The following is a 27338-nucleotide window of genomic DNA, read 5'->3' as shown; positions in this document are numbered from 1 at the left end:
TCTTCATTCAAAACCTGATTTTTGCTATTGGGCTCTATTGAATAGTGAATGTTTTGAATTTTCTCCAAAAGTAAAGTAGTTGCAAACTCATGCTTTTAGAGACTTGTTTGGGCTCATGAGAGGAGTAGAAAAACATCAAAAATTTCAGTCCTGCATGATTCTACCAAGAAATGTGTGTTCATTGAAACCGCTGGTTTTTGATAGTTTGGGCCCTATTGAATAATGAATGTTTTGAATTTTCTCCAAAAGTAAAGTAGTTGCAAACTCATCCTTTTAGAAACTTGTTTGGGCTGTTGAGAGGAGTAAAAAACCATCAAAAATTTCAATCCTGCATGATTTTACCAAGAAATGTGATTCTTCATTCAAAACCTGATTTTTGCTATCGGGCTCTATTGAATAGTGAATGTTTTGAATTTTCTCCAAAAGTAAAGTAGTTGCAAACTCATGCTTTTAGAGACTTGTTTGGGCTCATGAGAGGAGTAGAAAAACATAAAAAATTTCAGTCCTGCATGATTCTACCAAGAAATGTGTGTTCATTGAAACCGCTGGTTTTTGATAGTTTGGGCCCTATTGAATAATGAATGTTTTGAATTTTCTCCAAAAGTAAAGTAGTTGCAAACTCATCCTTTTAGAAACTTTTTTGGGCTGTTGAGTGGAGTAAAAAACCATCAAAAATTTCAATCCTGCATGATTCTACGAAGAAATGTGATTCTTCATTGAAAACGCTGGTTTTTGCTATTGGGCTCTATTGAATAATGAATGTTTTGAATTTTCTCCAAAAGTAAAGTAGTTGCAAACTCATGCTTTTAGAGACTTGTTTGGGCTCATGAGAGGAGTAGAAAAACATCAAAAATTTCAGTCCTGCATGATTCTACCAAGAAATGTGTGTTCATTGAAACCGCTGGTTTTTGATAGTTTGGGCCCTATTGAATAATGAATGTTTTGAATTTTCTCCAAAAGTAAAGTAGTTGCAAACTCATCCTTTTAGAAACTTGTTTGGCCTGTTGAGAGGAGTAAAAAACCATCAAAAATTTCAATCCTGCATGATTCTACCAAGAAATGTGATTCTTCATTCAAAACCTGATTTTTGCTATTGGGCTCTATTGAATAATGAATGTTTTGAATTTTCTCCAAAAGTAAAGTAGTTGCAAACTCATGCTTTTAGAGACTTGTTTGGGCTCATGAGAGGAGTAGAAAAACATCAAAAATGTCAGTCCTGCATGATTCTACCAAGAAATGTGTGTTCATTGAAACCGCTGGTTTTTGATAGTTTGGGCCCTATTGAATAATGAATGTTTTGAATTTTCTCCAAAAGTAAAGTAGTTGCAAACTCATCCTTTTAGAAACTTGTTTGGGCTGTTGAGAGGAGTAAAAAACCATCAAAAATTTCAATCCTGCATGATTCTACCAAGAAATGTGATTCTTCATTCAAAACGCTGGTTTTTGCTATTGGGCTCTATTGAATAATGAATGTTTTGAATTTTCTCCAAAAGTAAAGTAGTTGCAAACTCATGCTTTTAGAGACTTGTTTGGGCTCATGAGAGGAGTAGAAAAACATCAAAAATTTCAGTCCTGCATGATTCTACCAAGAAATGTGTGTTCATTGAAACCACTGGTTTTTGATAGTTTGGGCCCTATTGAATAATGAATGTTTTGAATTTTCTAAAAAAGTAAAGTAGTTGCAAACTCATCCTTTTAGAAACTTGTTTGGGCTGTTGAGAGGATTAAAAAACCATCAAAAATTTCAATCCTGCATGATTTTACCAAGAAATGTGATTCTTCATTCAAAACCTGATTTTTGCTATTGGGCTCTATTGAATAGTGAATGTTTTGAATTTTCTCCAAAAGTAAAGGAGTTGCAAACTCATGCTTTTAGAGACTTGTTTGGGCTCATGAGAGGAGTAGAAAAACATCAAAAATTTCAGTCCTGCATGATTCTACCAAGAAATGTGTGTTCATTCAAACCGCTGGTTTTTGATAGTTTGGGCCCTATTGAATAATGAATGTTTTGAATTTTCTCCAAAAGTAAAGTAGTTGCAAACTCATCCTTTTAGAAACTTGTTTGGGCTGTTGAGAGGAGTAAAAAACCATCAAAAATTTCAATCCTGCATGATTCTACCAAGAAATGTGATTCTTCATTCAAAACGCTGGTTTTTGCTATTGGGCTCTATTGAATAATGAATGTTTTGAATTTTCTCCAAAAGTAAAGTAGTTGCAAACTCATGCTTTTAGAGACTTGTTTGGGCTCATGAGAGGAGTAGAAAAACATCAAAAATTTCAGTCCTGCATGATTCTACCAAGAAATGTGTGTTCATTGAAACCGCTGGTTTTTGATAGTTTGGGCCCTATTGAATAATGAATGTTTTAAATTTTCTGCAAAAGTAAAGTAGTTGCAAACTCATCCTTTTAGAAACTTGTTTCGGCTGTTGAGAGGAGTAAAAAACCATCATAAATTTCAATCCTGCATGATTTTACCAAGAAATGTGATTCTTCATTCAAAACCTGATTTTTGCTATTGCGCTCTATTGAATAGTGAATGTTTTGAATTTTCTCCAAAAGTAAAGTAGTTGCAAACTCATGCTTTTAGAGACTTGTTTGGGCTCATGAGAGGAGTAGAAAAACATCAAAAATTTCAGTCCTGCATGATTCTACCAAGAAATGTGTGTTCATTGAAACCACTGGTTTTTGATAGTTTGGGCCCTATTGAATAATGAATGTTTTGAATTTTCTCCAAAAGTAAAGTAGTTGCAAACTCATCCTTTTAGAAACTTGTTTGGGCTGTTGAGAGGAGTAAAAAACCATCAAAAATTTCAATCCTGCATGATTTTACCAAGAAATGTGATTCTTCATTCAAAACCTGATTTTTGCTAATGGGCTCTATTGAATAGTGAATGTTTTGAATTTTCTCCAAAAGTAAAGTAGTTGCAAACTCATGCTTTTAGAGACTTGTTTGGGCTCATGAGAGGAGTAGAAAAACATCAAAAATTTCAGTCCTGCATGATTCTACCAAGAAATGTGTGTTCATTCAAACCTCTGGTTTTTGATAGTTTCGGCCCTATTGAATAATGAATGTTTTGAATTTTCTCCAAAAGTAAAGTAGTTGCAAACTCATCCTTTTAGAAACTTGTTTGGGCTGTTGAGAGGAGTAAAAAACCATCAAAAATTTCAATCCTGCATGATTTTACCAAGAAATGTGATTCTTCATTCAAAACCTGATTTTTGCTATTGGGCTCTATTGAATAGTGAATGTTTTGAATTTTCTCCAAAAGTAAAGTAGTTGCAAACTCATGCTTTTAGAGACTTGTTTGGGCTCATGAGAGGAGTAGAAAAACATCAAAAATTTCAGTCCTGCATGATTCTACCAAGAAATGTGTGTTCATTGAAACCACTGGTTTTTGATAGTTTGGGCCCTATTGAATAATGAATGTTTTGAATTTTCTAAAAAAGTAAAGTAGTTGCAAACTCATCCTTTTAGAAACTTGTTTGGGCTGTTGAGAGGAGTAAAAAACCATCAAAAATTTCAATCCTGCATGATTCTACCAAGAAATGTGATTCTTCATTCAAAACGCTGGTTTTTGCTATTGGGCTCTATTGAATAATGAATGTTTTGAATTTTCTCCAAAAGTAAAGTAGTTGCAAACTCATGCTTTTAGAGACTTGTTTGGGCTCATGAGAGGAGTAGAAAAACATCAAAAATTTCAGTCCTGCATGATTCTACCAAGAAATGTGTGTTCATTGAAAACGCTAGTTTTTGATAGTTTGGGCCCTATTGAATAATGAATGTTTTGAATTTTCTCCAAAAGTAAAGTAGTTGCAAACTCATCCTTTTAGAAACTTGTTTGGGCTGTTGAGAGGAGTAAAAAACCATCAAAAATTTCAATCCTGAATGATTTTACCAAGAAATGTGATTCTTCATTCAAAACCTGATTTTTGCTATTGGGCTCTATTGAATAGTGAATGTTTTGAATTTTCTCCAAAAGTAAAGTAGTTGCAAACTCATGCTTTTAGAGACTTGTTTGGGCTCATGAGAGGAGTAGAAAAACATCAAAAATTTCAGTCCTGCATGATTCTACCAAGAAATGTGTGTTCATTGAAACCGCTGGTTTTTGATAGTTTGGGCCCTATTGAATAATGAATGTTTTGAATTTTCTCCAAAAGTAAAGTAGTTGCAAACTCATCCTTTTAGAAACTTGTTTGGGCTGTTGAGAGGAGTAAAAAACCATCAAAAATTTCAATCCTGCATGATTTTACCAAGAAATGTGATTCTTCATTCAAAACCTGATTTTTGCTATCGGGCTCTATTGAATAGTGAATGTTTTGAATTTTCTCCAAAAGTAAAGTAGTTGCAAACTCATGCTTTTAGAGACTTGTTTGGGCTCATGAGAGGAGTAGAAAAACATAAAAAATTTCAGTCCTGCATGATTCTACCAAGAAATGTGTGTTCATTGAAACCGCTGGTTTTTGATAGTTTGGGCCCTATTGAATAATGAATGTTTTGAATTTTCTCCAAAAGTAAAGTAGTTGCAAACTCATCCTTTTAGAAACTTTTTTGGGCTGTTGAGTGGAGTAAAAAACCATCAAAAATTTCAATCCTGCATGATTCTACGAAGAAATGTGATTCTTCATTGAAAACGCTGGTTTTTGCTATTGGGCTCTATTGAATAATGAATGTTTTGAATTTTCTCCAAAAGTAAAGTAGTTGCAAACTCATGCTTTTAGAGACTTGTTTGGGCTCATGAGAGGAGTAGAAAAACATCAAAAATTTCAGTCCTGCATGATTCTACCAAGAAATGTGTGTTCATTGAAACCGCTGGTTTTTGATAGTTTGGGCCCTATTGAATAATGAATGTTTTGAATTTTCTCCAAAAGTAAAGTAGTTGCAAACTCATCCTTTTAGAAACTTGTTTGGCCTGTTGAGAGGAGTAAAAAACCATCAAAAATTTAAATCCTGCATGATTTTACCAAGAAATGTGATTCTTCATTCAAAACCTGATTTTTGCTATTGGGCTCTATTGAATAGTGAATGTTTTGAATTTTCTCCAAAAGTAAAGTAGTTGCAAACTCATGCTTTTAGAGACTTGTTTGGGCTCATGAGAGGAGTAGAAAAACATCAAAAATTTCAGTCCTGCATGATTCTACCAAGAAATGTGTGTTCATTCAAACCTCTGGTTTTTGATAGTTTGGGCCCTATTGAATAATGAATGTTTTGAATTTTCTCCAAAAGTAAAGTAGTTGCAAACTCATCCTTTTAGAAACTTGTTTGGGCTGTTGAGAGGAGTAAAAAACCATCAAAAATTTCAATCCTGCATGATTCTACCAAGAAATGTGATTCTTCATTCAAAACCTGATTTTTGCTATTGGGCTCTATTGAATAATGAATGTTTTGAATTTTCTCCAAAAGTAAAGTAGTTGCAAACTCATGCTTTTAGAGACTTGTTTGGGCTCATGAGAGGAGTAGAAAAACATCAAAAATGTCAGTCCTGCATGATTCTACCAAGAAATGTGTGTTCATTGAAACCGCTGGTTTTTGATAGTTTGGGCCCTATTGAATAATGAATGTTTTGAATTTTCTCCAAAAGTAAAGTAGTTGCAAACTCATCCTTTTAGAAACTTGTTTGGGCTGTTGAGAGGAGTAAAAAACCATCAAAAATTTCAATCCTGCATGATTCTACCAAGAAATGTGATTCTTCATTCAAAACGCTGGTTTTTGCTATTGGGCTCTATTGAATAATGAATGTTTTGAATTTTCTCCAAAAGTAAAGTAGTTGCAAACTCATGCTTTTAGAGACTTGTTTGGGCTCATGAGAGGAGTAGAAAAACATCAAAAATTTCAGTCCTGCATGATTCTACCAAGAAATGTGTGTTCATTGAAACCACTGGTTTTTGATAGTTTGGGCCCTATTGAATAATGAATGTTTTGAATTTTCTAAAAAAGTAAAGTAGTTGCAAACTCATCCTTTTAGAAACTTGTTTGGGCTGTTGAGAGGATTAAAAAACCATCAAAAATTTCAATCCTGCATGATTTTACCAAGAAATGTGATTCTTCATTCAAAACCTGATTTTTGCTATTGGGCTCTATTGAATAGTGAATGTTTTGAATTTTCTCCAAAAGTAAAGGAGTTGCAAACTCATGCTTTTAGAGACTTGTTTGGGCTCATGAGAGGAGTAGAAAAACATCAAAAATTTCAGTCCTGCATGATTCTACCAAGAAATGTGTGTTCATTCAAACCGCTGGTTTTTGATAGTTTGGGCCCTATTGAATAATGAATGTTTTGAATTTTCTCCAAAAGTAAAGTAGTTGCAAACTCATCCTTTTAGAAACTTGTTTGGGCTGTTGAGAGGAGTAAAAAACCATCAAAAATTTCAATCCTGCATGATTCTACCAAGAAATGTGATTCTTCATTCAAAACGCTGGTTTTTGCTATTGGGCTCTATTGAATAATGAATGTTTTGAATTTTCTCCAAAAGTAAAGTAGTTGCAAACTCATGCTTTTAGAGACTTGTTTGGGCTCATGAGAGGAGTAGAAAAACATCAAAAATTTCAGTCCTGCATGATTCTACCAAGAAATGTGTGTTCATTGAAACCGCTGGTTTTTGATAGTTTGGGCCCTATTGAATAATGAATGTTTTAAATTTTCTGCAAAAGTAAAGTAGTTGCAAACTCATCCTTTTAGAAACTTGTTTCGGCTGTTGAGAGGAGTAAAAAACCATCAAAAATTTCAATCCTGCATGATTTTACCAAGAAATGTGATTCTTCATTCAAAACCTGATTTTTGCTATTGCGCTCTATTGAATAGTGAATGTTTTGAATTTTCTCCAAAAGTAAAGTAGTTGCAAACTCATGCTTTTAGAGACTTGTTTGGGCTCATGAGAGGAGTAGAAAAACATCAAAAATTTCAGTCCTGCATGATTCTACCAAGAAATGTGTGTTCATTCAAACCGCTGGTTTTTGATAGTTTGGGCCCTATTGAATAATGAATGTTTTGAATTTTCTCCAAAAGTAAAGTAGTTGCAAACTCATCCTTTTAGAAACTTGTTTGGGCTGTTGAGAGGAGTAAAAAACCATCAAAAATTTCAATCCTGCATGATTCTACCAAGAAATGTGATTCTTCATTCAAAACGCTGGTTTTTGCTATTGGGCTCTATTGAATAATGAATGTTTTGAATTTTCTCCAAAAGTAAAGTAGTTGCAAACTCATGCTTTTAGAGACTTGTTTGGGCTCATGAGAGGAGTAGAAAAACATCAAAAATTTCAGTCCTGCATGATTCTACCAAGAAATGTGTGTTCATTGAAACCGCTGGTTTTTGATAGTTTGGGCCCTATTGAATAATGAATGTTTTGAATTTTCTCCAAAAGTAAAGTAGTTGCAAACTCATCCTTTTAGAAACTTGTTTGGGCTGTTGAGAGGAGTAAAAAACCATCAAAAATTTCAATCCTGCATGATTCTACCAAGAAATGTGATTCTTCATTCAAAACGCTGGTTTTTGCTATTGGGCTCTATTGAATAATGAATGTTTTGAATTTTCTCCAAAAGTAAAGTAGTTGCAAACTCATGCTTTTAGAGACTTGTTTGGGCTCATGAGAGGAGTAGAAAAACATCAAAAATTTCAGTCCTGCATGATTCTACCAAGAAATGTGTGTTCATTGAAACCGCTGGTTTTTGATAGTTTGGGCCCTATTGAATAATGAATGTTTTGAATTTTCTCCAAAAGTAAAGTAGTTGCAAACTCATCCTTTTAGAAACTTGTTTGGGCTGTTGAGAGGAGTAAAAAACCATCAAAAATTTCAATCCTGAATGATTTTACCAAGAAATGTGATTCTTCATTCAAAACCTGATTTTTGCTATTGGGCTCTATTGAATAGTGAATGTTTTGAATTTTCTCCAAAAGTAAAGTAGTTGCAAACTCATGCTTTTAGAGACTTGTTTGGGCTCATGAGAGGAGTAGAAAAATATCAAAAATTTCAGTCCTGCATGATTCTACCAAGAAATGTGTGTTCATTCAAACCGCTGGTTTTTGATAGTTTGGGCCCTATTGAATAATGAATGTTTTGAATTTTCTCCAAAAGTAAAGTAGTTGCAAACTCATCCTTTTAGAAACTTGTTTGGGCTGTTGAGAGGAGTAAAAAACCATCAAAAATTTCAATCCTGCATGATTCTACCAAGAAATGTGATTCTTCATTCAAAACGCTGGTTTTTGCTATTGGGCTCTATTGAATAATGAATGTTTTGAATTTTCTCCAAAAGTAAAGTAGTTGCAAACTCATGCTTTTAGAGACTTGTTTGGGCTCATGAGAGGAGTAGAAAAACATCAAAAATTTCAGTCCTGCATGATTCTACCAAGAAATGTGTGTTCATTGAAACCGCTGGTTTTTGATAGTTTGGGCCCTATTGAATAATGAATGTTTTGAATTTTCTCCAAAAGTAAAGTAGTTGCAAACTCATCCTTTTAGAAACTTGTTTGGGCTGTTGAGAGGAGTAAAAAACCATCAAAAATTTCAATCCTGAATGATTTTACCAAGAAATGTGATTCTTCATTCAAAACCTGATTTTTGCTATTGGGCTCTATTGAATAGTGAATGTTTTGAATTTTCTCCAAAAGTAAAGTAGTTGCAAACTCATGCTTTTAGAGACTTGTTTGGGCTCATGAGAGGAGTAGAAAAATATCAAAAATTTCAGTCCTGCATGATTCTACCAAGAAATGTGTGTTCATTCAAACCGCTGGTTTTTGATAGTTTGGGCCCTATTGAATAATGAATGTTTTGAATTTTCTCCAAAAGTAAAGTAGTTGCAAACTCATCCTTTTAGAAACTTGTTTGGGCTGTTGAGAGGAGTAAAAAACCATCAAAAATTTCAATCCTGCATGATTTTACCAAGAAATGTGATTCTTCATTCAAAACCTGATTTTTGCTATTGGGCTCTATTGAATAGTGAATGTTTTGAATTTTCTCCAAAAGTAAAGTAGTTGCAAACTCATGCTTTTAGAGACTTGTTTGGGCTCATGAGAGGAGTAGAAAAACATCAAAAATTTCAGTCCTGCATGATTCTACCAAGAAATGTGTGTTCATTGAAACCACTGGTTTTTGATAGTTTGGGCCCTATTGAATAATGAATGTTTTGAATTTTCTCCAAAAGTAAAGTAGTTGCAAACTCATCCTTTTAGAAACTTGTTTGGGCTGTTGAGAGGAGTAAAAAACCATCAAAAATTTCAATCCTGCATGATTTTACCAAGAAATGTGATTCTTCATTCAAAACCTGATTTTTGCTAATGGGCTCTATTGAATAGTGAATGTTTTGAATTTTCTCCAAAAGTAAAGGAGTTGCAAACTCATGCTTTTAGAGACTTGTTTGGGCTCATGAGAGGAGTAGAAAAACATCAAAAATTTCAGTCCTGCATGATTCTACCAAGAAATGTGTGTTCATTCAAACCTCTGGTTTTTGATAGTTTGGGCCCTATTGAATAATGAATGTTTTGAATTTTCTCCAAAAGTAAAGTAGTTGCAAACTCATCCTTTTAGAAACTTGTTTGGGCTGTTGAGAGGAGTAAAAAACCATCAAAAATTTCAATCCTGCATGATTTTACCAAGAAATGTGATTCTTCATTCAAAACCTGATTTTTGCTATTGGGCTCTATTGAATAGTGAATGTTTTGAATTTTCTCCAAAAGTAAAGTAGTTGCAAACTCATGCTTTTAGAGACTTGTTTGGGCTCATGAGAGGAGTAGAAAAACATCAAAAATTTCAGTCCTGCATGATTCTACCAAGAAATGTGTGTTCATTGAAACCACTGGTTTTTGATAGTTTGGGCCCTATTGAATAATGAATGTTTTGAATTTTCTAAAAAAGTAAAGTAGTTGCAAACTCATCCTTTTAGAAACTTGTTTGGGCTGTTGAGAGGAGTAAAAAACCATCAAAAATTTCAATCCTGCATGATTCTACCAAGAAATGTGATTCTTCATTCAAAACGCTGGTTTTTGCTATTGGGCTCTATTGAATAATGAATGTTTTGAATTTTCTCCAAAAGTAAAGTAGTTGCAAACTCATGCTTTTAGAGACTTGTTTGGGCTCATGAGAGGAGTAGAAAAACATCAAAAATTTCAGTCCTGCATGATTCTACCAAGAAATGTGTGTTCATTGAAACCGCTGGTTTTTGATAGTTTGGGCCCTATTGAATAATGAATGTTTTGAATTTTCTCCAAAAGTAAAGTAGTTGCAAACTCATCCTTTTAGAAACTTGTTTGGCCTGTTGAGAGGAGTAAAAAACCATCAAAAATTTAAATCCTGCATGATTTTACCAAGAAATGTGATTCTTCATTCAAAACCTGATTTTTGCTATTGAGCTCTATTGAATAGTGAATGTTTTGAATTTTCTCCAAAAGTAAAGTAGTTGCAAACTCATGCTTTTAGAGACTTGTTTGGGCTCATGAGAGGAGTAGAAAAACATCAAAAATTTCAGTCCTGCATGATTCTACCAAGAAATGTGTGTTCATTCAAACCTCTGGTTTTTGATAGTTTGGGCCCTATTGAATAATGAATGTTTTGAATTTTCTCCAAAAGTAAAGTAGTTGCAAACTCATCCTTTTAGAAACTTGTTTGGGCTGTTGAGAGGAGTAAAAAACCATCAAAAATTTCAATCCTGCATGATTCTACCAAGAAATGTGATTCTTCATTCAAAACCTGATTTTTGCTATTGGGCTCTATTGAATAATGAATGTTTTGAATTTTCTCCAAAAGTAAAGTAGTTGCAAACTCATGCTTTTAGAGACTTGTTTGGGCTCATGAGAGGAGTAGAAAAACATCAAAAATGTCAGTCCTGCATGATTCTACCAAGAAATGTGTGTTCATTGAAACCGCTGGTTTTTGATAGTTTGGGCCCTATTGAATAATGAATGTTTTGAATTTTCTCCAAAAGTAAAGTAGTTGCAAACTCATCCTTTTAGAAACTTGTTTGGGCTGTTGAGAGGAGTAAAAAACCATCAAAAATTTCAATCCTGCATGATTCTACCAAGAAATGTGATTCTTCATTCAAAACGCTGGTTTATGCTATTGGGCTCTATTGAATAATGAATGTTTTGAATTTTCTTTAACAATAATTTTTATTAGAATTTTCAGAATAGTAGTAAAAAAAAAAATATGAATACGTCACAATATGATGACATTTCAATAGTATATCAACATTGAGAATAAATGTAGTAAACATTAAACAAATAGTACCAGAAAGAGACAATAAAAAGAAAGGTAAATTTAGGCACTTGACTATGTGAAATATTGGCACATCATAAACCATAAGAAATAAAATATGAGTTCAGGATATGAAATCTTTTTCTATTTTAGACTTTAGATCCATCCATTTATACCATCTGTCATCAAATATTTTAATTAAGCCTTTATTAATATAGTGAATTTTCTCGTAGACACAATGTTTGTCTACCAGTAAGATAAGGGTGACAATGTCTGGAGGTTGCTTCCTGTTCCAACCCTTCGCTACAAGGAAGGCTGCAGACATAAGGATATGAGCCGCCAGAAATTTATTTCTTTTAAATCTATGTATGTCTATTAGTAACAAGGCTAGAGCAGGTTGTGGTTGAATACACCAATTGCATATGAGTGAAAGCAAATCGAACACCCTGGACCAGTACAACTTCAGCACAGGGCATCCCCAAAAAACATGTAATAAATCTGCCTGAGATCCACAGTTACGCCAACACATTCCAGATCCCCCCCCTCCAAAATGTTTCAATCTATTTGGGGTAAGGTAATATCTATGAATTAATTTGTAATGTGTTTCTAATATATTCATACATCTTGTGGATTTGATTGCAATTTTAAGAGAGGAGATCCACTGGGGACCATATATCTGTCTCTGTAATGTAGTTTCCCATTTTTCAAAGCATCCTTCATTGGTGAAGGTGTCTTTGTTGGTCAGGCTATTATATAAGGGTCTAAGATAACTCTTATGTCTAGATGACATATTAAATAGAAAATTGTTAATAGTAAGGTCAATTGGAACCACTCTAAAAAGGTATTTCTTATATTTGTTGTATTCTTCCTTGAGTAGGAGATATGTCATATACTCCGAATTGGGAACCCCAAATCTGTTCTTTAATAACTCAAAGGGTATGACTCTGTTATTGTCTATCAAGTCATCTACAAAGGTGATCGGAAATTTGGTCCAGTTATCAAATATAGGTCTTAGAGAAGTCCTAACAGGAGACAGATAAGGGAGTCTCAACCTCTCGAGTGAAAAAGAGGAAGAGCTAGTCTTTCTTTTGCATACATGCGACCAGCACAACATAGAGGCCTTAAGTATGGGATTATCTATTTTCATAATTTCCCTTCTATGTAGAAGGAAGTAGGTTATAAATAAAACTGGTTCCCTGTTGGGCATCATATCTCTTTCAATATTTGGCCACCCCAGGTCTGTCTGTTCCACAAACCAGCCTTTTGTCAGTTCAGTCATAGTGGCATAATAATATGCCTCAAGATCTGGTATGGCCACCCCCCCTTTCTCCTTGGATTTAAGTAGAGTGCGTTTTTTCACTCTCGGTTTCCCATTGCTCCAAATAAATTTATTCATCTGGTGTGTTAGTTTTTGTATATACTGTGCAGATATAGGCAGAGGGACGTTCCTGTATAAAAATAGGACTTTGGGTAGGCAGAGCATCTTGTATAGCACTATTCTGCCCATCCATGTGGCTGGGGTCCTCGACAGTTCCTTCAACTTAATGTCGAGAGACTGTAGAAGATGATCCATGTTTACCTCACTCATATGCATGGGGTTACCTGTGAGCCAAATTCCTAAGTACGGTATCCTGGTACAGTCCCAATTAAAGGGATACTTGTCTCTTAGATGTTGTTTCGTAGAGGCTGAAAGGAAAAGTGATAGGACATTAGTCTTTTTTACATTTAATTTATAGTATGAAACTGAGCCAAATAAATTTATGATATCCCATATCTTTTCCAGGGAATCAATTGGATTTGTGAGTGTGAGTATAATGTCATCTGCATAGAGGTTAATCTTATGCTCTGAATCTTTCAATTGTACACCGTGTACTTCACCAGAATCCCTTATTATTTGAGCCAGGGGTTCCAGGCTCAGGATAAAAATTATTGGGGATAGAGGACATCCCTGTCTTGTCCCATTAGTTATAAAAAATGTATCTGACATCGTGTTGTTGACCAGCACAGAGGCAGATGGCCGAGAGTATAAAGCTCGAATACTTTTCATCATCTCCCCACCAAAACCCATTTTCTCCAAAACTGTAAAGGCATAGGCCCAATTGATCCGGTCAAAGGCCTTTTCAGCGTCAAGAGCCACAAACAAACTGGAAATCCTATTTTTGTAGCATGAATATAAGTGATGCAGGACACTTCTAGAACTGTCTGAGGTTTGTCTAGATTTTACAAAACCGACTTGATCGGGATGTATAAGGAATGGAACAACGTCCTGTAATCTTTCTGCTAATATTTTTGCGTAGATCTTGATATCCACATTTAGGAGAGAAATAGGCCTATAATTTTCGATTTTGGTCGAATCTTTATCTGGTTTGGGAATCACCACTATTGTGGCTCTCAGCATATCTGTGCTGCACTTTCCTTCTGATTTAATAAAATTCAGGGCATTAGTTAAGTGTGGGATAAGTTCCTTTGTAAATTCTTTATAATACTCTATAGGAAAGCCATCTGGACATGGAGCTTTGTCATTTTTAAGATTATTCATCGCAAAAGAGACCTCACCCTCAGTAAAGGGTGCGTCAAGTGACTCCTTCTGCTTTAGAGACAAAGATCCCAGCTTTACTTTTTCCAAAAAATTATTTATCATCTCTGGTGAGGGAGAGGGATGAGCTCCATTGTTTCCTATGTTATATAATTTAGAATAGTAGCTCTCAAAGGCTAGGGCTATCTCTTTGGGTTTTTCTATAGTCTTTGAGCCTTGGGTTATTTTTTTGATTGGATGTTTTTTATTTATGGGTTTAAACCTATTCGCCATATTTTTGGAGAACTTATTATTATTAACATAAAACCCTGCCCTATTAAATAAAGTCTTTTTCTCATATAAGTTGATGAGGAGATTCCTAAGTTCCAATCTGAGGGAGTACAATTCATTATATTTGGCAAAATTTTTGTCTGCTTTAGCTTGGGATTCTAATTTTTGGATCTGTTCTAACAAAATCCTCTGTTGGCTCTCTCTTGCCCTTTTTTGTCTCGAAGCAACTTGGATCAGATGACCCCTAATGACACATTTGTGTGCTAGCCACAATGTTTCAGGTGTAATTTCTTGGGAACAGTTCTCTTTGAAGTAGTTCATTAAGACATTCTTTGCTAATAATATGTTTTCTGGGGAGTCAACAGTGAATTTACTGTATCTCCAATTGTATTGTTTTGGGATCATGGAGGAAGTATGTAAGGTCAGTAGGATTGGGGCATGGTCTGACCATGTAATAGGACCAGTCTGGAAGTCTATGTATGAGTCTAGTAGCGAGAAGCTAGTGAACACATGATCAATCCTAGTGTAAGACTTGTTATGTGGACAAAATCTTGTGTATTCTTTTGAGGTAGAATTCAATATCTTACAGCTGTCATGCAAATTGGAATCTCCCAACCATCTTCCCAGATTTACGCTTCTATAATATGGGGCATCAGATGAGCAATCAGTATTTGGGTCAACTATACAATTAAAATCTCCTCCCCAGATTATGTGACCTCTACTAAAATTGGACAATTTCTTCTTGACCTTGTTTAGAAAATTAATTTGCCGGACATTAGGGGTATATACGTTTACCACTGTATATTCCACACCCTCCAAAGTAAAATTAATAGCAAGTTGTCTACCATTGCTGTCCCTATATATGTCTGAGACCACTATTGGCAAATCTTTGTGGAAGGCGATGGCCACCCCAGCTTTTTTCTTTCCCTCAGTATTAGAAAAGAAAATCTGAGGGAAGTCTTTATTTTTGAGTCTTGTGTTATCAATTTCTAGAAGGTGTGTTTCTTGTATCATTGCTATGTTGGCCTTCAATTTTTTAATCTCCTTCCACAAAGCAAATCTCTTGAATGGGCTATTAAGCCCATTTACATTAAATGACAGTACCCTCAATTCCATGATGTGTCAGGAAGGAAAAAAAGCATTAGATGATTCATTAAAACAGAACATTTCACCCGAAAATATATCCAAAAGACAGTGGGTTTCCTTAGTGATTTTTTGTTAGTGCCTGGTGTGCCTGTAAACAAAAACATGTTACAACCTAGAACAGAACAAAACTTATAAACTAGACAAATTTAGATTTCTCAAAAGAAATGGTACCGAGAGACTGTCTCTCAGTTATCACGCGGGGAGTGAAAAAGAGAAAGTTCAGGCCTAAAGCCAGGGTCAGTACCCACCAAGTCTATTTTCTTTTCTTTTGCGTATTCCAGGACTGGGAAAGGCGTCTTTGCTGCTGCAAGGGGATATTTCTTTCTTGATTGTAGAATGATGATGATGGTGGAGTCTCCAGTGGAGGGATACCTAAATCTTGGAAAAAACTATTACAGTTATCAATATTAGACAAGGCAAAGGTGGTATTCTCTTTCATGACTAGAATTTTTGTAGGGAAACCCCATCTGTATAAAATCTTGTGTTTCCTCAGATGTGCAGTGATTGGGAAGAATTCTCTCCTTTTCTGTAGGGTAGCTTTTGAGAAGTCTGCAAAAATCTTGATATCCTCGTATGGCCTTGGTAATATAGGTGATTGCTTACTTCTCCTCAGAATGTCCTCCTTTGTCAGGAAATAATGAAAATATGCAATGACATCTCTTGGGGCTCTGTCTGGGGCATATTTGGACTTGGGGAGTCTGTGTATACGTTCCATCAATAGGTCCCCTTTAGAGGCCCCTGGGAGTATTGTATGGAGCATCTTTTGCACATATGCATTAAGGTCTCTGTCTTTGACATTTTCAGGTATTCCCCTGAATTTAAGGTTGTTCCTTCTACTTCTGTCTTCTTGCTCTATCAACCTTGATTTTAAGAAGACAACCTCTTTTTCTAGGGCATAGTGTTCATCTATCAAATTATTATGGGATTTAACCAATTCTTCCATTTTAGATTCAAGATGGTCCACTCTCTGGCCCAGACCGTCTATGGTATTTTGGAGATTTGTATTATAGCCCTCCAGTTGTTTCTGAAATGTCTTTGCTAGAAGGCATAGCATGTTTTTAATAAATACTTCTGAGGCTGTATTACTGGTAGCCTCCACCTCTGTTAAAACGTGTAAGATGTTCTCCGGTATGGGGTTATCAGAAGGACAGGAGTCCTCAATTTGTAATTCCTGTTGCATCTCAGCTGAGCTGCTGCTAAATCTGCGGCTAGTCACTGAGGAAGGAGACACTTCCCTCTGTAATGGTGTTAGAGGAGTATCTGACACATTGGAGATGTCAGGACAGGATGAGGAACCCCTTAATACATTTGTCTCCTCCATATCAGCGGTCAGCGGTGCTGCTGCACCATAATTCACATGCTGCGCTGTATTTTTGCTTAAGTTACGCAAATTGCGTATCTGTTGCGTAGTCTCGCTTGTCCCCCGGTCACTCTCGCGAGATCTCGCTCCTTTCACCTCAGCGCTACTTTTAATGTGTAAATTAGCGCTTCTATTAGCCTGCAGAGCGGCGGTTTTAGCTGGGGCAGGGGTAGACTTACCCCCTGACTTGAATGCTGCATGCTTCAGTCGCTGTGGCGTCCTTTGCCGCTGTGTACCGCTCAGGCTGGGGCTGCAGGCTGTGGCTGCTGCTGTGAGGCGGGCGCCATCTTGGCTCCTCAGCATGAGGGGAGAGCGCTCTGTTTTCTTTCCTTTTTCTGCTTTGTTACTAAGCAGATCCATAGTGTGGGGGCACCGCTGGTGTCTATGGAGGTTCCCACAAGTTTTCAGCCAGTCCTGGCTTGTAAATCGCTTGTTAATAGCGCTTGGTAGGCTGCCCTGTGGAGGAGCTCAGAGCTCAGGCTTCCATTCAGCTCAGACGCTGGCCACGCCCCCCAATGTTTTGAATTTTCTCCAAAAGTAAAGTAGTTGCAAACTCATGCTTTTAGAGACTTGTTTGGGCTCATGAGAGGAGTAGAAAAACTTCAAAAATTTCAGTCCTGCATGATTCTACCAAGAAATGTGTGTTCATTGAAACCGCTGGTTTTTGATAGTTTGGGCCCTATTGAATAATGAATGTTTTAAATTTTCTCCAAAAGTAAAGTAGTTGCAAACTCATCCTTTTAGAAACTTGTTTCGGCTGTTGAGACGAGTAAAAAACCATCAAAAATTTCAATCCTGCATGATTTTACCAAGAAATGTGATTCTTCATTCAAAACCTGATTTTTGCTATTGCGCTCTATTGAATAGTGAATGTTTTGAATTTTCTCCAAAAGTAAAGTAGTTGCAAACTCATGCTTTTAGAGACTTGTTTGGGCTCATGAGAGGAGTAGAAAAACATCAAAAATTTCAGTCCTGCATGATTCTACCAAGAAATGTGTGTTCATTCAAACCGCTGGTTTTTGATAGTTTGGGCCCTATTGAATAATGAATGTTTTGAATTTTCTCCAAAAGTAAAGTAGTTGCAAACTCATCCTTTTAGAAACTTGTTTGGGCTGTTGAGAGGAGTAAAAAACCATCAAAAATTTCAATCCTGCATGATTCTACCAAGAAATGTGATTCTTCATTCAAAACGCTGGTTTTTGCTATTGGGCTCTATTGAATAATGAATGTTTTGAATTTTCTCCAAAAGTAAAGTAGTTGCAAGCTCATGCTTTTAGAGACTTGTTTGGGCTCATGAGAGGAGTAGAAAAACATCAAAAATTTCAGTCCTTCATGATTCTACCAAGAAATGTGTGTTCATTGAAACCGCTGGTTTTTGATAGTTTGGGCCCTATTGAATAATGAATGTTTTGAATTTTCTCCAAAAGTAAAGTAGTTGCAAACTCATCCTTTTAGAAACTTGTTTGGGCTGTTGAGAGGAGTAAAAAACCATCAAAAATTTCAATCCTGAATGATTTTACCAAGAAATGTGATTCTTCATTCAAAACCTGATTTTTGCTATTGGGCTCTATTGAATAGTGAATGTTTTGAATTTTCTCCAAAAGTAAAGTAGTTGCAAACTCATGCTTTTAGAGACTTGTTTGGGCTCATGAGAGGAGTAGAAAAATATCAAAAATTTCAGTCCTGCATGATTCTACCAAGAAATGTGTGTTCATTCAAACCGCTGGTTTTTGATAGTTTGGGCCCTATTGAATAATGAATGTTTTGAATTTTCTCCAAAAGTAAAGTAGTTGCAAACTCATCCTTTTAGAAACTTGTTTGGGCTGTTGAGAGGAGTAAAAAACCATCAAAAATTTCAATCCTGCATGATTTTACCAAGAAATGTGATTCTTCATTCAAAACCTGATTTTTGCTATTGGGCTCTATTGAATAGTGAATGTTTTGAATTTTCTCCAAAAGTAAAGTAGTTGCAAACTCATGCTTTTAGAGACTTGTTTGGGCTCATGAGAGGAGTAGAAAAACATCAAAAATTTCAGTCCTGCATGATTCTACCAAGAAATGTGTGTTCATTCAAACCGCTGGTTTTTGATAGTTTGGGCCCTATTGAATAATGAATGTTTTGAATTTTCTCCAAAAGTAAAGTAGTTGCAAACTCATCCTTTTAGAAACTTGTTTGGGCTGTTGAGAGGAGTAAAAAACCATCAAAAATTTCAATCCTGCATGATTCTACCAAGAAATGTGATTCTTCATTCAAAACGCTGGTTTTTGCTATTGGGCTCTATTGAATAATGAATGTTTTGAATTTTCTCCAAAAGTAAAGTAGTTGCAAACTCATGCTTTTAGAGACTTGTTTGGGCTCATGAGAGGAGTAGGAAAACATCAAAAATTTCAGTCCTGCATGATTCTACCAAGAAATGTGTGTTCATTGAAACCGCTGGTTTTTGATAGTTTGGGCCCTATTGAATAATGAATGTTTTAAATTTTCTCCAAAAGTAAAGTAGTTGCAAACTCATCCTTTTAGAAACTTGTTTCGGCTGTTGAGAGGAGTAAAAAACCATCAAAAATTTCAATCCTGCATGATTTTACCAAGAAATGTGATTCTTCATTCAAAACCTGATTTTTGCTATTGCGCTCTATTGAAGAGTGAATGTTTTGAATTTTCTCCAAAAGTAAAGTAGTTGCAAACTCATGCTTTTAGAGACTTGTTTGGGCTCATGAGAGGAGTAGAAAAACATCAAAAATTTCAGTCCTGCATGATTCTACCAAGAAATGTGTGTTCATTCAAACCGCTGGTTTTTGATAGTTTGGGCCCTATTGAATAATGAATGTTTTGAATTTTCTCCAAAAGTAAAGTAGTTGCAAACTCATCCTTTTAGAAACTTGTTTGGGCTGTTGAGAGGAGTAAAAAACCATCAAAAATTTCAATCCTGCATGATTCTACCAAGAAATGTGATTCTTCATTCAAAACGCTGGTTTTTGCTATTGGGCTCTATTGAATAATGAATGTTTTGAATTTTCTCCAAAAGTAAAGTAGTTGCAAACTCATGCTTTTAGAGACTTGTTTGGGCTCATGAGAGGAGTAGAAAAACATCAAAAATTTCAGTCCTGCATGATTCTACCAAGAAATGTGTGTTCATTGAAACCGCTGGTTTTTGATAGTTTGGGCCCTATTGAATAATGAATGTTTTGAATTTTCTCCAAAAGTAAAGTAGTTGCAAACTCATCCTTTTAGAAACTTGTTTGGGCTGTTGAGAGGAGTAAAAAACCATCAAAAATTTCAATCCTGAATGATTTTACCAAGAAATGTGATTCTTCATTCAAAACCTGATTTTTGCTATTGGGCTCTATTGAATAGTGAATGTTTTGAATTTTCTCCAAAAGTAAAGTAGTTGCAAACTCATGCTTTTAGAGACTTGTTTGGGCTCATGAGAGGAGTAGAAAAATATCAAAAATTTCAGTCCTGCATGATTCTACCAAGAAATGTGTGTTCATTCAAACCGCTGGTTTTTGATCGTTTGGGCCCTATTGAATAATGAATGTTTTGAATTTTCTCCAAAAGTAAAGTAGTTGCAAACTCATCCTTTTAGAAACTTGTTTGGGCTGTTGAGAGGAGTAAAAAACCATCAAAAATTTCAATCCTGCATGATTTTACCAAGAAATGTGATTCTTCATTCAAAACCTGATTTTTGCTATTGGGCTCTATTGAATAGTGAATGTTTTGAATTTTCTCCAAAAGTAAAGTAGTTGCAAACTCATGCTTTTAGAGACTTGTTTGGGCTCATGAGAGGAGTAGAAAAACATCAAAAATTTCAGTCCTGCATGATTCTACCAAGAAATGTGTGTTCATTGAAACCACTGGTTTTTGATAGTTTGGGCCCTATTGAATAATGAATGTTTTGAATTTTCTAAAAAAGTAAAGTAGTTGCAAACTCATCCTTTTAGAAACTTGTTTGGGCTGTTGAGAGGAGTAAAAAACCATCAAAAATTTCAATCCTGCATGATTTTACCAAGAAATGTGATTCTTCATTCAAAACCTGATTTTTGCTATTGGGCTCTATTGAATAGTGAATGTTTTGAATTTTCTCCAAAAGTAAAGGAGTTGCAAACTCATGCTTTTAGAGACTTGTTTGGGCTCATGAGAGGAGTAGAAAAACATCAAAAATTTCAGTCCTGCATGATTCTACCAAGAAATGTGTGTTCATTCAAACCGCTGGTTTTTGATAGTTTGGGCCCTATTGAATAATGAATGTTTTGAATTTTCTCCAAAAGTAAAGTAGTTGCAAACTCATCCTTTTAGAAACTTGTTTGGGCTGTTGAGAGGAGTAAAAAACCATCAAAAATTTCAATCCTGCATGATTCTACCAAGAAATGTGATTCTTCATTCAAAACGCTGGTTTTTGCTATTGGGCTCTATTGAATAATGAATGTTTTGAATTTTCTCCAAAAGTAAAGTAGTTGCAAACTCATGCTTTTAGAGACTTGTTTGGGCTCATGAGAGGAGTAGAAAAACATCAAAAATTGCAGTCCTGCATGATTCTACCAAGAAATGTGTGTTCATTCAAACCGCTGGTTTTTGATAGTTTGGGCCCTATTGAATAATGAATGTTTTGAATTTTCTCCAAAAGTAAAGTAGTTGCAAACTCATCCTTTTAGAAACTTGTTTGGGCTGTTGAGAGGAGTAAAAAACCATCAAAAATTTCAATCCTGCATGATTTTACCAAGAAATGTGATTCTTCATTCAAAACCTGATTTTTGCTATTGCGCTCTATTGAATAGTGAATGTTTTGAATTTTCTCCAAAAGTAAAGTAGTTGCAAACTCATGCTTTTAGAGACTTGTTTGGGCTCATGAGAGGAGTAGAAAAACATCAAAAATTTCAGTCCTGCATGATTCTACCAAGAAATGTGTGTTCATTCAAACCGCTGGTTTTTGATAGTTTGGGCCCTATTGAATAATGAATGTTTTGAATTTTCTCCAAAAGTAAAGTAGTTGCAAACTCATCCTTTTAGAAACTTGTTTGGGCTGTTGAGAGGAGTAAAAAACCATCAAAAATTTCAATCCTGCATGATTCTACCAAGAAATGTGATTCTTCATTCAAAACGCTGGTTTTTGCTATTGGGCTCTATTGAATAATGAATGTTTTGAATTTTCTCCAAAAGTAAAGTAGTTGCAAGCTCATGCTTTTAGAGACTTGTTTGGGCTCATGAGAGGAGTAGAAAAACATCAAAAATTTCAGTCCTTCATGATTCTACCAAGAAATGTGTGTTCATTGAAACCGCTGGTTTTTGATAGTTTGGGCCCTATTGAATAATGAATGTTTTGAATTTTCTCCAAAAGTAAAGTAGTTGCAAACTCATCCTTTTAGAAACTTGTTTGGGCTGTTGAGAGGAGTAAAAAACCATCAAAAATTTCAATCCTGAATGATTTTACCAAGAAATGTGATTCTTCATTCAAAACCTGATTTTTGCTATTGGGCTCTATTGAATAGTGAATGTTTTGAATTTTCTCCAAAAGTAAAGTAGTTGCAAACTCATGCTTTTAGAGACTTGTTTGGGCTCATGAGAGGAGTAGAAAAATATCAAAAATTTCAGTCCTGCATGATTCTACCAAGAAATGTGTGTTCATTCAAACCGCTGGTTTTTGATAGTTTGGGCCCTATTGAATAATGAATGTTTTGAATTTTCTCCAAAAGTAAAGTAGTTGCAAACTCATCCTTTTAGAAACTTGTTTGGGCTGTTGAGAGGAGTAAAAAACCATCAAAAATTTCAATCCTGCATGATTTTACCAAGAAATGTGATTCTTCATTCAAAACCTGATTTTTGCTATTGGGCTCTATTGAATAGTGAATGTTTTGAATTTTCTCCAAAAGTAAAGTAGTTGCAAACTCATGCTTTTAGAGACTTGTTTGGGCTCATGAGAGGAGTAGAAAAACATCAAAAATTTCAGTCCTGCATGATTCTACCAAGAAATGTGTGTTCATTCAAACCGCTGGTTTTTGATAGTTTGGGCCCTATTGAATAATGAATGTTTTGAATTTTCTCCAAAAGTAAAGTAGTTGCAAACTCATCCTTTTAGAAACTTGTTTGGGCTGTTGAGAGGAGTAAAAAACCATCAAAAATTTCAATCCTGCATGATTCTACCAAGAAATGTGATTCTTCATTCAAAACGCTGGTTTTTGCTATTGGGCTCTATTGAATAATGAATGTTTTGAATTTTCTCCAAAAGTAAAGTAGTTGCAAACTCATGCTTTTAGAGACTTGTTTGGGCTCATGAGAGGAGTAGGAAAACATCAAAAATTTCAGTCCTGCATGATTCTACCAAGAAATGTGTGTTCATTGAAACCGCTGGTTTTTGATAGTTTGGGCCCTATTGAATAATGAATGTTTTAAATTTTCTCCAAAAGTAAAGTAGTTGCAAACTCATCCTTTTAGAAACTTGTTTCGGCTGTTGAGAGGAGTAAAAAACCATCAAAAATTTCAATCCTGCATGATTTTACCAAGAAATGTGATTCTTCATTCAAAACCTGATTTTTGCTATTGCGCTCTATTGAATAGTGAATGTTTTGAATTTTCTCCAAAAGTAAAGTAGTTGCAAACTCATGCTTTTAGAGACTTGTTTGGGCTCATGAGAGGAGTAGAAAAACATCAAAAATTTCAGTCCTGCATGATTCTACCAAGAAATGTGTGTTCATTCAAACCGCTGGTTTTTGATAGTTTGGGCCCTATTGAATAATGAATGTTTTGAATTTTCTCCAAAAGTAAAGTAGTTGCAAACTCATCCTTTTAGAAACTTGTTTGGGCTGTTGAGAGGAGTAAAAAACCATCAAAAATTTCAATCCTGCATGATTCTACCAAGAAATGTGATTCTTCATTCAAAACGCTGGTTTTTGCTATTGGGCTCTATTGAATAATGAATGTTTTGAATTTTCTCCAAAAGTAAAGTAGTTGCAAACTCATGCTTTTAGAGACTTGTTTGGGCTCATGAGAGGAGTAGAAAAACATCAAAAATTTCAGTCCTGCATGATTCTACCAAGAAATGTGTGTTCATTGAAACCGCTGGTTTTTGATAGTTTGGGCCCTATTGAATAATGAATGTTTTGAATTTTCTCCAAAAGTAAAGTAGTTGCAAACTCATCCTTTTAGAAACTTGTTTGGGCTGTTGAGAGGAGTAAAAAACCATCAAAAATTTCAATCCTGAATGATTTTACCAAGAAATGTGATTCTTCATTCAAAACCTGATTTTTGCTATTGGGCTCTATTGAATAGTGAATGTTTTGAATTTTCTCCAAAAGTAAAGTAGTTGCAAACTCATGCTTTTAGAGACTTGTTTGGGCTCATGAGAGGAGTAGAAAAATATCAAAAATTTCAGTCCTGCATGATTCTACCAAGAAATGTGTGTTCATTCAAACCGCTGGTTTTTGATCGTTTGGGCCCTATTGAATAATGAATGTTTTGAATTTTCTCCAAAAGTAAAGTAGTTGCAAACTCATCCTTTTAGAAACTTGTTTGGGCTGTTGAGAGGAGTAAAAAACCATCAAAAATTTCAATCCTGCATGATTTTACCAAGAAATGTGATTCTTCATTCAAAACCTGATTTTTGCTATTGGGCTCTATTGAATAGTGAATGTTTTGAATTTTCTCCAAAAGTAAAGTAGTTGCAAACTCATGCTTTTAGAGACTTGTTTGGGCTCATGAGAGGAGTAGAAAAACATCAAAAATTTCAGTCCTGCATGATTCTACCAAGAAATGTGTGTTCATTGAAACCACTGTTTTTTGATAGTTTGGGCCCTATTGAATAATGAATGTTTTGAATTTTCTAAAAAAGTAAAGTAGTTGCAAACTCATCCTTTTAGAAACTTGTTTGGGCTGTTGAGAGGAGTAAAAAACCATCAAAAATTTCAATCCTGCATGATTTTACCAAGAAATGTGATTCTTCATTCAAAACCTGATTTTTGCTATTGGGCTCTATTGAATAGTGAATGTTTTGAATTTTCTCCAAAAGTAAAGGAGTTGCAAACTCATGCTTTTAGAGACTTGTTTGGGCTCATGAGAGGAGTAGAAAAACATCAAAAATTTCAGTCCTGCATGATTCTACCAAGAAATGTGTGTTCATTCAAACCGCTGGTTTTTGATAGTTTGGGCCCTATTGAATAATGAATGTTTTGAATTTTCTCCAAAAGTAAAGTAGTTGCAAACTCATCCTTTTAGAAACTTGTTTGGGCTGTTGAGAGGAGTAAAAAACCATCAAAAATTTCAATCCTGCATGATTCTACCAAGAAATGTGATTCTTCATTCAAAACGCTGGTTTTTGCTATTGGGCTCTATTGAATAATGAATGTTTTGAATTTTCTCCAAAAGTAAAGTAGTTGCAAACTCATGCTTTTAGAGACTTGTTTGGGCTCATGAGAGGAGTAGAAAAACATCAAAAATTGCAGTCCTGCATGATTCTACCAAGAAATGTGTGTTCATTCAAACCGCTGGTTTTTGATAGTTTGGGCCCTATTGAATAATGAATGTTTTGAATTTTCTCCAAAAGTAAAGTAGTTGCAAACTCATCCTTTTAGAAACTTGTTTGGGCTGTTGAGAGGAGTAAAAAACCATCAAAAATTTCAATCCTGAATGATTTTACCAAGAAATGTGATTCTTCATTCAAAACCTGATTTTTGATATTGGGCTCTATTGAATAGTGAATGTTTTGAATTTTCTCCAAAAGTAAAGTAGTTGCAAACTCATGCTTTTAGAGACTTGTTTGGGCTCATGAGAGGAGTAGAAAAACATCAAAAATTTCAGTCCTGCATGATTCTACCAAGAAATGTGTGTTCATTCAAACCGCTGGTTTTTGATAGTTTGGGCCCTATTGAATAATGAATGTTTTGAATTTTCTCCAAAAGTAAAGTAGTTGCAAACTCATCCTTTTAGAAACTTGTTTGGGCTGTTGAGAGGAGTAAAAAACCATCAAAAATTTCAATCCTGCATGATTTTACCAAGAAATGTGATTCTTCATTCAAAACCTGATTTTTGCTAATGGGCTCTATTGAATAGTGAATGTTTTGAATTTTCTCCAAAAGTAAAGTAGTTGCAAACTCATGCTTTTAGAGACTTGTTTGGGCTCATAAAAGGAGTAGAAAAACATCAAAAATTTCAGTCCTGCATGATTCTACCAAGAAATGTGTGTTCATTCAAACCTCTGGTTTTTGATAGTTTGGGCCCTATTGAATAATTAATGTTTTGAATTTTCTCCAAAAGTAAAGTAGTTGCAAACTCATCCTTTTAGAAACTTGTTTGGGCTGTTGAGAGGAGTAAAAAACCATCAAAAATTTCAATCCTGCATGATTTTACCAAGAAATGTGATTCTTCATTCAAAACCTGATTTTTGCTAATGGGCTCTATTGAATAGTGAATGTTTTGAATTTTCTCCAAAAGTAAAGTAGTTGCAAACTCATGCTTTTAGAGACTTGTTTGGGCTCATGAGAGGAGTAGAAAAACATCAAAAATTTCAGTCCTGCATAATTCTACCAAGAAATGTGTGTTCATTCAAACCTCTGGTTTTTGATAGTTTGGGCCCTATTGAATAATGAATGTTTTGAATTTTCTCCAAAAGTAAAGTAGTTGCAAACTCATCCTTTTAGAAACTTGTTTGGGCTGTTGAGAGGAGTAAAAAACCATCAAAAATTTCAATCCTGCATGATTCTACCAAGAAATGTGATTCTTCATTCAAAACCTGATTTTTGCTATTGGGCTCTATTGAATAATGAATGTTTTGAATTTTCTACAAAAGTAAAGTAGTTGCAAACTCATGCTTTTAGAGACTTGTTTGGGCTCATGAGAGGAGTAGAAAAACATCAAAAATGTCAGTCCTGCATGATTCTACCAAGAAATGTGTGTTCATTGAAACCGCTGGTTTTTGATAGTTTGGGCCCTATTGAATAATGAATGTTTTGAATTTTCTCCAAAAGTAAAGTAGTTGCAAACTCATCCTTTTAGAAACTTGTTTGGGCTATTGAGAGGAGTAAAAAACCATCAAAAATTTCAATCCTGCATGATTCTACCAAGAAATGTGATTCTTCATTCAAAACGCTGGTTTTTGCTATTGGGCTCTATTGAATAATGAATGTTTTGAATTTTCTCCAAAAGTAAAGTAGTTGCAAACTCATGCTTTTAGAGACTTGTTTGGGCTCATGAGAGGAGTAGAAAAACATCAAAAATGTCAGTCCTGCATGATTCTACCAAGAAATGTGTGTTCATTCAAACCGCTGGTTTTTGATAGTTTGGGCCCTATTGAATAATGAATGTTTTGAATTTTCTCCAAAAGTAAAGTAGTTGCAAACTCATCCTTTTAGAAACTTGTTTGGGCTGTTGAGAGGAGTAAAAAACCATCAAAAATTTCAATCCTGCATGATTCTACCAAGAAATGTGATTCTTCATTCAAAACGCTGGTTTTTGCTATTGGGCTCTATTGAATAATGAATGTTTTGAATTTTCTCCAAAAGTAAAGTAGTTGCAAACTCATGCTTTTAGAGACTTGTTTGGGCTCATGAGAGGAGTAGAAAAACATCAAAAATTTCAGTCCTGCATGATTCTACCAAGAAATGTGTGTTCATTGAAACCGCTGGTTTTTGATAGTTTGGGCCCTATTGAATAATGAATGTTTTGAATTTTCTCCAAAAGTAAAGTAGTTGCAAACTCATCCTTTTAGAAACTTGTTTGGGCTGTTGAGAGGAGTAAAAAACCATCAAAAATTTCAATCCTGAATGATTTTACCAAGAAATGTGATTCTTCATTCAAAACCTGATTTTTGCTATTGGGCTCTATTGAATAGTGAATGTTTTGAATTTTCTCCAAAAGTAAA

This window comes from Dendrobates tinctorius, unplaced genomic scaffold (genome assembly GCF_039654945.1).
Source record: "Dendrobates tinctorius isolate UK_male_01 unplaced genomic scaffold, ASM3965494v1 ptg000293l, whole genome shotgun sequence".
Taxonomy (NCBI): Eukaryota; Metazoa; Chordata; class Amphibia; order Anura; family Dendrobatidae; genus Dendrobates; species Dendrobates tinctorius.
Note: the sequence above shows the minus strand (reverse complement) of the source record.